The sequence below is a fragment of the Opisthorchis viverrini genome (genome assembly GCF_000715545.1).
Source record: "Opisthorchis viverrini unplaced genomic scaffold opera_v5_476, whole genome shotgun sequence".
NCBI classification, from domain to species: Eukaryota; Metazoa; Platyhelminthes; class Trematoda; order Opisthorchiida; family Opisthorchiidae; genus Opisthorchis; species Opisthorchis viverrini.
Window position 1 is genome coordinate 58,297 of NW_008752142.1, and position 13,378 is coordinate 71,674.

Sequence of the window (13,378 nt, forward strand, 5' to 3'; positions counted from 1 at the left end):
TCTCTCGTCCATGATATTCTACAACTGAATGTGCTGCACACAGTCCGCCTCATGTTTGAGTTGATACGATATTCGAGATATCGCAGCATAATTCCATAAGGGAAACTACTCACAAGGTTACTGAAAACTCTATGACAGCCCACGATTGGTTTTGCCCTTCTTGGCACGCATCAGGTTGGCGCAGTCCACGAGTTTCTGTCAACCCTATGTTCTACTTGAACCCAAATTGGACGTTTTTCGAGAAGTACGTTCATTTGTAAATCAACTTGGCTTTCACGAAGGACTCAACTAAATTTCTCGTTTATGTTGTTCTACACACAGGCCACCTCATGTTTCATTTGGCACGATATTCAAGATATCGCGATATATTTTCATAAAGGAAACTACTCACAAGGTTGCTGGAAACTCTTCAACAGCCCATTGCACAGCTCATTGCACAAGGCGAATGGGGTGCGTAAACCAGAAACTAGTGATATACTGGATGAACTGATTTGATATTCTGTCGCTCTATGATAATGCTAAAAAAATGTCCCTCCTTGATTCCAGCTGCTTTGCGAATTGAAGAAATTCGGTGTGATTCTGAGAGGACATCATTCATCGTGAATGGGTATTACAAACCTATTCAGAGTAACGTTTGTGTGTACTTCTTGTACTGTAGGAATAGTTCACAGACCACAGCATAACACAACGTTCTACTTTTATGCTGTCGAACGATTCAAGTTTCCATATTAGGCTAGACAAAGTTTTGGGGCACGCTCTCTCTGAAAACTTTCTATGGGTTGCAACGCTCCGTTCGGCGATGACAAAACTATTTGGGTTGGAAAATCCCACTCAACCTGACCGGGGACGAATTCGTCTTAGGAATTCAATAAACAATTTGAGTTGAGGTCATTTTAATCCTACTATTGTAAACTGGAAAACTGTTTGCCGATTTGACTATACTTTAATATTTGATGAGATGCTGGTGTCTTTAAGAGTTTAGTGCCGTTGGATAATCTTTCTTTTAGAACGGATTTCATCAATGTGACCTTCGATAATTAGTTACAACACTGTCAGGAATGTTGTCGTATGTTTAAGTTGCGGGATTCGAGCTGGAGGAGAGCTTCCCGATATAATATGTCTTTAGATAAGGGTAGAATTTTACTTGGCTGAGTCATAGCTACTTGTACTGCAAACGTTCATCGCAGGTTCACACAGCATCAAGGTAAACAGCGCTTAAAGTAGGTAGATGCCTATCCTAATTTATTCTCTTCAGGAAACTTCAGCTCACCTGGAACTGGTTCCTGTCACTGTTGAAATTTAAACAAATACACTTGTTTAGGAGCAAAAACGCGTTCACGTAGAAATAGAAGTGAGAATTTTTCAAAATACACTCAGAGGACTGATCATTCTGAAGCCGAAGTAGCGGAATTTAAAACATATATGTTGATGGAAATTTTGTCTTCTAAGTAAAGCCAATTTATGCTGAAAGCCGAGAAGCACCGTTCAGCTGTTTCACATTTGGTTAGAACCATCAGTAGTGAGGATCTGACTGAAGTAGAAGAGAGGAGCAAAAGAATAGAACTCACCCGATGAGTAAAACTCCCATCTAAGAGATCCTCGCCTTATGAGTCAGTCAAAACTTGTGAACACGTGACGGGGGTCTTGTGATTAAATGGCAAGTGGTGCTATATCCTGCCTAAGTGCAATTTCATCGCGGCTCACAGTAGACGTTAGAGCCCGAACGATTAGGTGTTCAGCCACTACCTGGAAGATAGTGGGTTCGCATCAGGCTCCTAGGGTTTCGTGTGACTAGCACAACTCACTTTTCCCAATACGAATGAGACCGCTGTACTGTGCTTCTTTGATTTTCAGCATAAATCGACACCAAGTTATCTTCATAGCGATGCATATTACTGATGAAGCATGTGAGTAGCACCTGGTCTGGGGTTGAAGTTTCGCTTTTGCATCTGATGGAATCAAAACTGCTTTGCAGTGTTTCCACATTATTGTTCAACATTCAAAGAAAATCCAGGACAGTTCAAGAGAACGCTTGATACTTAGTTACACCGTAACCAAATTTCAAATGACTCATCTCATCACGGGGCCACTATTATGTATGGCATGTATGATGTATGTATGATATGTATGCATGATGTATGTATGTCACGGGTCACACTGAAGTTTCATTTCTCTTGTATGCCTGATACTCTTACTATTCTACTGGAAGCTTCCTGAGACCATGAACTGAGGAAACTGGTGCTGCTGACCAATTGATAGAAGTCTGATGCATGCATACAGTCACTGGGCTGTCTAATATTGTCACTTGTTGCCCTGGATAGACAGGAGGTTGAAGTACTTCGTCGAAACAAGTTTGTGGTTGATGTTACTTAGCTTAGAATGGTTCCGTCCACTATTGGTCTGGCTTACGTTTGCTCGTAAGCTCGATCCTGTCGATATACCGTAAAGCGCCTAGGCACAGGGAAAGTGTGTAGACGACCACAAAACCGGTTCAAAGCTGGCTGTCCTGAAACGGAAAAGCACCGGTCAGAATGCTAGTAGCCTACTAGTAAATGTATACCCCAGTGATTTACAAAGACTCGAGTTATAAAAGCTGATCTCTCTAAGCCTGACGACGCTGAAAGACGATTCTATAATTCTTTATGACTCATATTCCTATTCTGGAAGTTGTGGTATCATTTCATCAAAGTAGTGCTGTTGAGAGGTCTGATGATCATTTTCGATGGATGCATTATCTGAGAACTACAGCTACAAAATTCAGTAAGTTATTGGCACAAAATATGCAGTACAAAAGACTGATCTCTGTGGTTGCTAACTATATGTTGATACAATTCATATATCTAAGCCACTCACTGTTAGTCAAGCAGTGAACAACGAAATGAGGGGAAACATACGAGGCTTCTATGCGCTGAAACAGTTGTCGATATTTTTGAAAATATCACTGAACAAATGCACTTCACTCAGTCACCATCAAGTGGATGCGTTTTACATGTGTAGGAGGAAACGGCGCCATGCTATATGGACAAAAAATCTCTTCTAAATTTAATCTGAAGTACCCTGCTGCTATGAACGATGATTTCAGCATTTTATCGAGCCTAGGAGGATTTCAGCAATTTGGTGCCCCTGTGTAGTAAAGTTTTTTCTGTCCTAACCAGAGGAGTTTCCACTTATAGTAACTTGTTCCACCGATTATAATGTCAACCAGGTTGTCTCGCACATACTCCGCTTGTCCTAGGAGATTTAGCGTGAGGGATCGTTCAAACTAACCTAATGTCTGATCACAAAATCTGTCTGCTACTCAATAACACAAAGCAAAAAGCCACGTGGCTAACGCAAAGCGTCTGAATGATGACCAACGCAGCTACGGGGGGAAGTTGCGATAGTAAATAAGTGAACCATTTTCGTGGTTCACTTTTGTGTAGAGGAAATGGAGCACTAGAAGTTCATGGAAAACCTCAATTGAGGTTTTTCAAAGTTTTCGTACAACATATGCCTCTTTTGGAAACCCTCAAAGGGAAAGCGGTGAAATACGGGGACACTGTTAACGGAACACGTAGCTGAAACTCTCGGTTGTGCTATTCTTCACCTGAATGTACCACATGGAAGCCGTTTTATCTTTCACTTGACCAGAAACTCGAGATATCGTGGTATGTTTTACTGACATAACGCGCTAATTAATGAACTGTTCAAGACTGACCTCCTATGTACTGTGTTTTGTCAGATGTGGCACAAAATGATAAGCAAACAGTAGTAATGTACTCCAACCATAAGGCAGCCCAGCTGCGTTGTGCATTTCTGTTGTCCGTACCCATATATGGCGATATGCACACAACTTTTAAGTATTGTTTTAACCATAACAATCTGTTTATTGGGCAAGATTTTAAGACTTCCTGCTTTCGCCGCTTGACTGGAGGAAGGATAGGAGTTACCCATGCGCTCTTTTAGACCCCGATTGTTGGTTTGTTTGCTCTGGAAATTTGGCTGCAAGCTCCTCCTAACTAGTCGGGGTGAGATGATCAGTGCTTCGACGTTTGAACTGATTGATCGTTGCATTTACATCGATTGGCATGGTGTCCATTCGCTCAGGTTGACCTTGACTGATCATTGCTTGTTCGGTTGAGCATTCCTATTGGTCCGTTCGTTGGCTGCTCTCTGATTGGTGGGTGCTCGGGTAGCCTTGATTCTATGTTCGGTGTCTGAGAATGCCTAACTGGCTACAAAGTTATTGAAACTGTGGTTCTCCTTTCATTTTCCTGTGTTCGTTACTGGTCGTTAAAATGAGCATCTCAACATCCTTGAAAGCGAATGGTCAGGTCGCCAAATCCTGGTCTTTAATTCGGAACCTGATCAGTACCAAAGAATGGTCTTCATTCGGTCTTAGAACTTATTTACCTGAAGTTTTTAAATCTAAATTGCCCAAGACTTCTTATCCAACAGCTCCTTGACTTCAATATTGCCACTGAACTTCAAGATACATATGCTAGAGCTTTTCGAGTTCAGAAATGACCACGCGCAGGTCCCCCCTTATACTAGTAGACAGCAATGCAAAATAGCAAATTTGCGAAATAAAAACCTTTTGATCACAGTTCAAGGTAGGTCCGCGTTAGAGCCTGGTCTGACACGCGAAATAACTGCGCGAGCATCATCGGTCATTATCTAGCTGAGGCCAACAATCAATAGTATCAGAGTGGCCCTTCAACCGTCATGAAGCCCTAGATTTGTTTTTTCTTTGGATTCGTGTTCAGGCAGCTGATTTGTTGGCTATTTGTACATCAACTATCTGTCGTAAAGTTTTCCGTCTTATGAACGGCGTGAAGATTCTGGGTTTACAAACTGTGCGCTCGTCGGTCTCACCGCTACCCATCCGAGGACCATGAACCACCGCGTTTGGGCAAAGCTTCCGCGAACCATACACTCGCCAGTGGAGTTGACCAATCAGACACGGCTTTTAATTCAAATAGTGTGGCATACGTATGACTTGAAAACCCCCGTCAAATTTCTCTTCCGAATTTCACTACAATCTCATGTGTCGCTTTTTTTCAAAAAAAATTCCGTACTGTGACATGTGACAGTTAATCTGTCCGGCGAGATCAGTAACTAGTTTGTCAAAGTTTCGCAACCAAATCAGGTGAGCAGTTTGTTATCAGTGTGCACTGATTATGTCTTATTTCTCATGGTGACTAGGGCTTGCAAGAAATCTTGCTCGATTACATCTCCAACCAGATCAGCAACCAATCACCGCATTTGATGCGTCAATATCTCGCTCCTTTGCAAACGGTTTGAAGTACCCGGCATTTTCAAACCAGTACGCTTAAATCAGAGATAATGCCCGCTTTTTTATCTTTCTATGGATAACTTCAAACATTTCATATATTGTACGTAGGGACAAGTTTCTAGTGTACTAAGTTGGAAAACGTTTTAATCAAGAAGCCAATGGTCCTCTCGTACATTCGCTTAGGAGTCAAGTCATTTATAAAAATGTTCCGCCAGATTTTATTATGATCTCTTAGCTTATTGAACAAAAACTCTGGGATGCAGAGAACAGGGTAGTGTGATTCTTGACAGATGATGCATCCGGCAACTCATGAACGCCGAATGTAAAATGCTTAACGATATTTGAATAATCTAGCTGGCGAAAGCCTATCATTTTTGGCTGTGGTAATGCTCCTCAAAGCCTCACCTCTTAAACGTTTCATGGCGACATGTTTGTCAGGGGCGACTTGATTTAACGCCTAAATGACATCACATCGAGTGTGATGACCCCTATTGCTTTATGGCACCGCTTTTAGGCAAACTAAGAAATCTGACATAATGATCCAAGTTCTTCAAGAAATAAACAATCAAATGGCAGCCAGCTCGGCGGCCTAAATTTTTTCAATTCGGACTGGTCTTGAACTCAGGGCCTCCTTCAGAGCACCGGGTGGCAGGTTGTCTTCAGGCAACTTTGCCGTGTTCCAATCCATTTTGTCTGCTACCTCACAGGCTCGGGTAAAAACGACGCTTTCCGTTCGCTAACTTAATTCCCGCCAGTGTTTTTTTATTAAAATAATACGTTAGCCATAATCTCTTTATAGTCTCACTTTTAATTTCACACAGGCAGACGGTCTAATCGAGGCCTTCGTGGAGTACAACTTCAATGAAACCAGAGTACTGTTTGCAGAATGTTGTCCGATGAATTCTCTCTCCGGCGGACACGAGGATTCCACAACTAAAGGCAGCAGACTGTGTTCATCCAACTGTTCGCTTCACTTAGAGGTAGGTTAATTGTTTTGTTATTTTCATTAAGCATTTTAAAAGAAGTGGTTAAAATAGATTTTGAATGAGTTTGCTCATGCACGTTTTTTGTTTGGCACTCTGTTTTTGGTATGGCAGTATGAAGAAGCTAGGGTAATTTTAATTGAAACATTTGAATGTTAGTTCATTGGACACCAGGCGATAAACTGGTTGTGCTAAGCGGCAGGGGGTTGGATGAGAGCTAAAGTATCGATCCATATGCAACTGAGAGCAAGTGGACTCGAAGGTATACTCAATGCGTTGTTCACCTGAGCAGTTGTGAACGTAAGCAGTCATGAGGATATAAGCCGTTTCCCATTCGTGCGTTAGGCATCTTAGACTTTTGGTGTTCTAAGCAAGTCATCATCCAAGTTGTCGAAGTTTTGTGTGTGCTCCCATGCAAGATTTGATACACAAAGACAACAATCGCCCCGTTACCGGTAAAACTTTGAAATCTTAGGGAGCTGATGTAACCTGGTGATCAGAAAACTAACACCATAGAGCATGTGCTCCCACAGTCCCACAGTGACTACTATTTGACTGCTAAAGTAGTCAGTACAAAAACTCAGAAAAAAACTGAATGCTACTAATGGGCACAGGCCAACGTCTATAAAAATAAATGCCGATTGTTCTTCCTGTGGCTGGGGGTTGACGCAATACAATTCTCACAAATTCCAGGTTTGTAAAGCTTTACTACTCTCTGCAGCGATCTTCATGTCCGAAAAATTCACATTCACCAGAAGACTTTTTTAGGCATTCGTCATTGTCCAGTATGCACCATCTTCTGTGTATGATCGTTCGAGAAGTCTACCGGTGTAACAGTGGATGCTACTGATGGGATATGCGAGTAGTATGTTTCATGTAAATCCGCTTTTCTTCTCTTGAAAATTGAGATCTATTACGGAATTTGTGGAGTCGCATTTGCTTGCGTTTGAGCAACAGTCGGTAAATATCCAGGACGGTTCAGGAAGACGCGTTCAAGGAGAAGATGGATATTTAGTTTTTGTGAACAAGATGCACATGAGAGTTTTGTCTCCCTGTCCAATAGTCTGTATTTGTCCACTTGGTGTTTTTTAATAAATAACCCCGCAGAGAAGGCCTTCAGCCCTTCACCGGTAGCATTCCCATTAATGTTTCATAAGCTTTATGTTCACTTCATTGATGAAAATGACTTTCAACGTCAAGATCAACTGAGCATCGTGGTGAAAAAGGATGGATGCTTGACCAATACTCTCACCGGCAAACGAATTTGGTTTTGACAACAGTCTCAAATGAGTTTGGCTAGATCTATAGTTAATTATATCGCCTTCAAGTAGAACGCAAGTTTGACGGAAACTCGGTCATTGTGCCTGCCTGATGAGCCCCAAGAAGGGCGGAACCTGTCATGGGTTGTGGAAGAGTTTTCAGCAAACACATGAGTGGTTTGTCGGGCCTTCACAAGGATAGATGTTTTCATGGATCCTGAAGAGTTGGAAACGGTTCGTTGGAACACATGAATACAATAATCTGATCTTGCTGAAGTTCTCGTGATTATTTAGGGATTTCTAGATAAATCATGTGTGTTTTATAGCCATGGTTCGTCTTGACTGACCAGACCGCATATCTTATATTGACGGATTTATAGCTTTCTTTCATTTACATATCCTAAAATGGAAAAAAACTTCTGTGAAATGTTGCAGATGCATTAGGTTTAAAGTATTGTTTGTGGTGTGAAGAGAATTGAAAATTCTTACAGCGAGGTTAAGTTTACTGAATAAAGTCAAATTTTGCTGAAAAACAGTGGAATATCGTGCGCCGCTTCATCTTTTTTGGGGTCATCAGCACTGAGCATCTCATGAAAATCTTGGTTGAACGAGTGCCCCTTCAACAGTGTGAACAGGACATAGCTCCAATCATCGTTCAGTAATGGAAACCACATCACGTGATCACGTATTGACTGGGTTCTCGAGTGACAACTTTTCACAAAGAAGTGAAATTACCCTTCCTGTGAGCTTCGTGTTAACGTGAGCAGAATTCATCCCATCAGCGAAGCCAATCTACGCTGTGCTACACAGCTGTTTCATCTTTGTTGAGGATTATCATTCATCTGCATTCTCACGAAAACCCTGGACGCTTCGAATCTGTGACCTCTCGGCTAGTAGTTTAAATACTTGTGGCACTGTTTCACTTTTGGCTCGCTGGTTTCCCAATTAGTTCTTTTTTGGGGTCATCAGCACTGAGCATCTCATGAAAATCTTGGTTGAACGAGTGCCCCTTCAACAGTGTGAACAGGACATAGCTCCAATCATCTTAATGGAAAGGAAACCACATCACGTGATCACGTATTGACTGGGTTCTCGAGTGACAACTTTTCACAAAGAAGTGAAATTACCCTTCCTGTGAGCTTCGTGTTAACGTGAGCAGAATTCATCCCATCAGCGAAGCCAATCTACGCTGTGCTGCACAGCTGTTTCATCTTTGTTGAGGATTATCATTCATCTGCATTCTCACGAAAACCCTGGACGCTTCGAATCTGTGACCTCTCGGCTAGTAGTTTAAATACTTGTGGCACTGTTTCACTTTTGGCTCGCTGGTTTCCCAATTAGTCATCTTAACTGGCTATTAGCAAAACTTTAATTGGGTTTTTAGCTTTCTGCCGATATTGGTAGGTATGAGGAACGACTGCATTTTGCAAGCCCGTATTCGCGAACGATCATTGTTCTATCCTTATCTGACGTCTCGTCACCGAACTTTTTGTGGTGAACTTTGTCCCAAATTTGCCACTCCGGTCGTTCTACATAAATGTCAGCCCAGTAGTAAACTAAGTACAGCAAATCTTCAGTATCTTTGAAAAAACAAAGTCCTAACCAAACAAAGCAAAAAGATTAAGTCTCGTGCAAACAAACAAGTTTTGCAAGTTTGATTGAGGTAACGAGTCAGGTGACTTGATTCCGTCACTTTTCACATTGGGAACTCAGGATAAATTACAAAGAAAAAAACATCTCAGCTGCCGATGGTCTCTAAGGGGATGTTTTATGCTGATGTATACTGCTTCATCCACTTCAGAAGTCCTTCAAAGACTCACAGGAATGAACGCCCCTCCGGAGTAAATCTAGAATGGTGCTATTCAAGATAACACATGTACATGCTAACCAAATAATCCCCAGGGCTGTCTGAACCGGCATTAGGACGCTAATCTGCTCAGCGTGTATGAAACAACTGAGTGTGCTTCTGAAGACGCGGTTCCTTCGCCACTAAAGGAGATACACCCCGCCAAATATTAGCCCCGCCACCCAAAAAAGATTAGAAAAAAGAGGATATGAAATTTGTACTTTTAGTTTTTATTGAAGAGGGCGAAATTGGGACATGTAATATTAATTTGCATGAAAAAGTCCGTTTTTCAGTACCTTTCCCTCCAAAGGAAGGGTACGTCGGTAGGTCGGTGCGTGTCACATTGGCGTTCATTCTGCATCTTGTGGATGTGCCAAACAGATTCGATGGTTTGTGTATGATCAACCGTTGGAGTCTACAAAAGCCTTCAGGCGCAAACATCGCGAAGATTTTTCCAGTCAACAGCGGTCGTGTGGCTAATAGATAGTTCCTTTGAGTAGAATTTGATTTTGACAAATTTTTGCACCAGCAATAAAGGAATAGGATTACTGTGCTAAACTCCATCCTAGACCGCTCCAGCCAAGTTCTTTTTCGAAGACCGATTTCTTGCCGATATTGTCGGGCATTATATCTCCACCTGTCAGAAACAGTAGTAGTAGGCACAGAGGTGGACACAGAGTATCCTCAAGGGTAACTGCCAATACGCACACTAAACGTCCGGCAACCAAATAACGGAGAACATTGGCTCCAGATAGACAGTCTACCAATGAGGACCATATTCGTGGGAATCCCAGATGGGATCGTTTTGAATCACGCTACAAACAAACAGTCTGCCGTGGACCATTCAACCATATTTTTCGGAGTGCGGACAAAAGTTGGAGCAGGAAATCTCTCGCCGGCTTCTCCAGCCCTAAGCACAGAGGACAAAAGTTTATTTCAGAGGCAGGAGTAAACTAGTTACTTGATTTCAAAGATGATTACGGGCACCTAAAAGTGTAACAATTCGAGTGGCAACTCTAAAACGGCTAGCTTAGCACTTATGGTTGAATAGGGTCGGTTTATTTTGAAGATTTCAACATCCTGAATGTCTTTTTAACGATAACTTCGGAGAGTCTCTGTGGAACAATGTTATTTGATGTTTGGTATTGTTCGGAGGCCAGCCGTCCCTAATAACCGAACATCATATCATTTGGACGGATATTGTCACGTGCAGGACACGGGCCAATCGAAGACGTGCCCTGATTGGTCAGAATGCAAGCCAATCCGAGTCAAGCACCTTGACTCGACGGTTCTCGCCTCCTCTCGGACATTCTGGCACGACCTTGTGGAACACTCTGTGACTACCCTATAAATCCAGTTGAAGTAATTTTTCTTTGTCTCCATAAAGGGCAGTGTAGAGCTACTGTGCCTTTTGACATACCATAGTGGGCGGGGCAGGAAGCCAAGGGACCGATACAGAGTTGCACGATCGCTCACCAAGTCACAACGACTGGCGACGGGGTGAGATACTCGGGTCAGTCTCCCGCCAACACCAAGTCTACCATTACTTACTTACAAAATGCAGTAACTCGCGAACCGCAGCCATCTCTCAAGTCGCAAAGCAGTTAAACTGGATATGAACCCAAAAAGGTTTTTAGAAGGCTTTTATAAATACGTAGTTTTGGTCAAAGCTACTAATTCCATAGATTTCGTCGCGTTCAACTGCAAACAAACACGCTGCCACCATTAAGCTTACAATTTCAAAAATATGCTCAGAAGGTATAACTAAAGAATAAATAATGTTAGTTGCTTCGTTTCTCTGGTTCAGTCACGCAAGCAAAACTCAAAAAAAACAAGACAACTGGTAGGTACAACGTTTGTAACACCGAAGCTTCAGGGCATCCGGACAGGTGTTGACTCCATCAATCCAACTGGTCAATCACGTGACCAGGTACCGCGACATACAGCTGATGGCGAAAGAACTTACATAACATCGATTACATTTGATTACATTTGCTTGGGCATACTCGCATTCTCGTTGCTGTTGTTCGAAAAGTCATTCCTGTGTTCCTTCACGGCTATTCTAACCAGTCCGCCGAAAAATGGGTGAGTACAAGACTCATGCTGCGATATTAGTATATTTGCCGGTCCGGAGCTTAGAACATGACACAGCCAATGATACACATCACTAATGATAAAATGTGTAAGATACTCTATACCCAGCTACCATGTCACCCGAAGGAAGCAGGAGGGATGAGACACTGCGAGGTTGCTCAAGCCTAGACAGGAGCAGTCGAGATGCAAAGGTAGGGTCTGAACCCCCGACCTTCTGGTTAGTAAATTCAAGTTCTAACCACTGAGCCATCTCCCCCCTGCGTCGCTGATGGGATGAGGTGAGAACGAAGCACAAGTCCTTACTATGGTATGTTGACTCAACAGAATAACCTCACCAAAACATAGCAGATCTGTTCAAAAGAGAGTTAGGCGGATGCAGCTTCTATAAATACCGCAAATGCTTACATTCCTGAGGAACGTTAGTGACCGATTGCAGTTCTCTCGGTATATATTCTCTCAAAGCGGTGACACCAGTTCAACTGAGGAAGAACACGGTGTGTCCGAACGCACTCACAAATATACTGGTTCAGTTTTTCGACTAATAAACAAGGTGCTTTACTGCCACTTGTCTGATGTATTTGACAGAATCTAACCACAAGATGACGAGCAGTCGAGTTCTAACCACAAGAGGACGAGCAGTCGAGTCGTTCGCTCGCACTGTTCCCTAAATCAGGCGAGCTTTGTGTGTAATCCTCCGTGAAAACAGTAACTATCAGAATTTGCGACCGTTGTACCTTGGACAGCTACAACTAGGAATTTCTGGCTTGCGAGAGACCAAGGGAGAGAAAATTCAAACGCCCAATAAAGCGGTAGCGAAAATTTTCCGAGAATTCGAGGGTTGTCACAATGACAACTTTACCTGACATCACAGGATGTGAAAAAAACTCAAACAATTAAATTCAGGGGTCAACTGTTCACATCTAAATATTTGTTCTCAGGGTCTACTAGAAACTTTTGCTTTTTTAAGACTTCTGATATTCAAAAGTGTTTAACATTTGTCTTCCATCGAAGGAAGTCCCCATCCGAGTCTATTGAAGATTTTATCTGAAAACATCAGTGTGATCGTTTTGGATGTTTGATATCAAATGTTGGAGTGGAGTGGAATTTGTGGGTGTTTTCACTGTTAGATAATGATGCGTTTGATGATGCATACGTCGAATTCGGAGAGGATTAGGCCATCGGTCAGCTTTTCGAATAAATCTATGTTTTTACAATTAGTTTTGGCTATCAACAAAAAGTCACAACCATTCTTGCTGTGTCCCATCTAACGTTAACTTTTATCGTTCAAGCCTTTCTCCCAAACGAGATGTGCGTTAGTTCCGATGCCTTTTACCGTCCCGTTTCCTTTCAAATATCATCCAGTCGATGGAATGCTGACAGATTAGGCAAAGCACAGTGGGCATCATTTGCGTACAATTTAATGCTCAACCAGAACAGAAAACAGGAGTGTTCCTACTACTTTTTGAGTCTCAACGAACAAGGAGCCGGTCATGAGTTTTCTAAAAGTTTTCAGCAACCTATATGACTGATGTGTTCCGTCGAGGCCTGTATGAGGTTTTTAAAATGACAACAAAGCACTACTTATCAGTAAGCGTAATTGCTGCTCCTTGAAATTCATGTCCGGATGCCTCAGACACTCAAAGTTGAAAAAGTTGCCCTGCTGAATATTCAGTCCAAATTTCAACCTGAATTCCCTTTTTCCCATGGTAAATGAAGGCCTTCGCTGCGGAGTTACTTAATAGAAAATGCCAACTGACCAGTTACAGACTATTGGACAGGAAAGCAAAAATCTCATATGCATCATAATTACAAAAACTGAACATCCATCTTCTCTTGAACGCGTCTTCCTGAACTTTCCTAGATATTCATTCAGTGTTGCTCAAGTCCGAGCAAATGCCACAAAGTGACTCCACAAATCCGC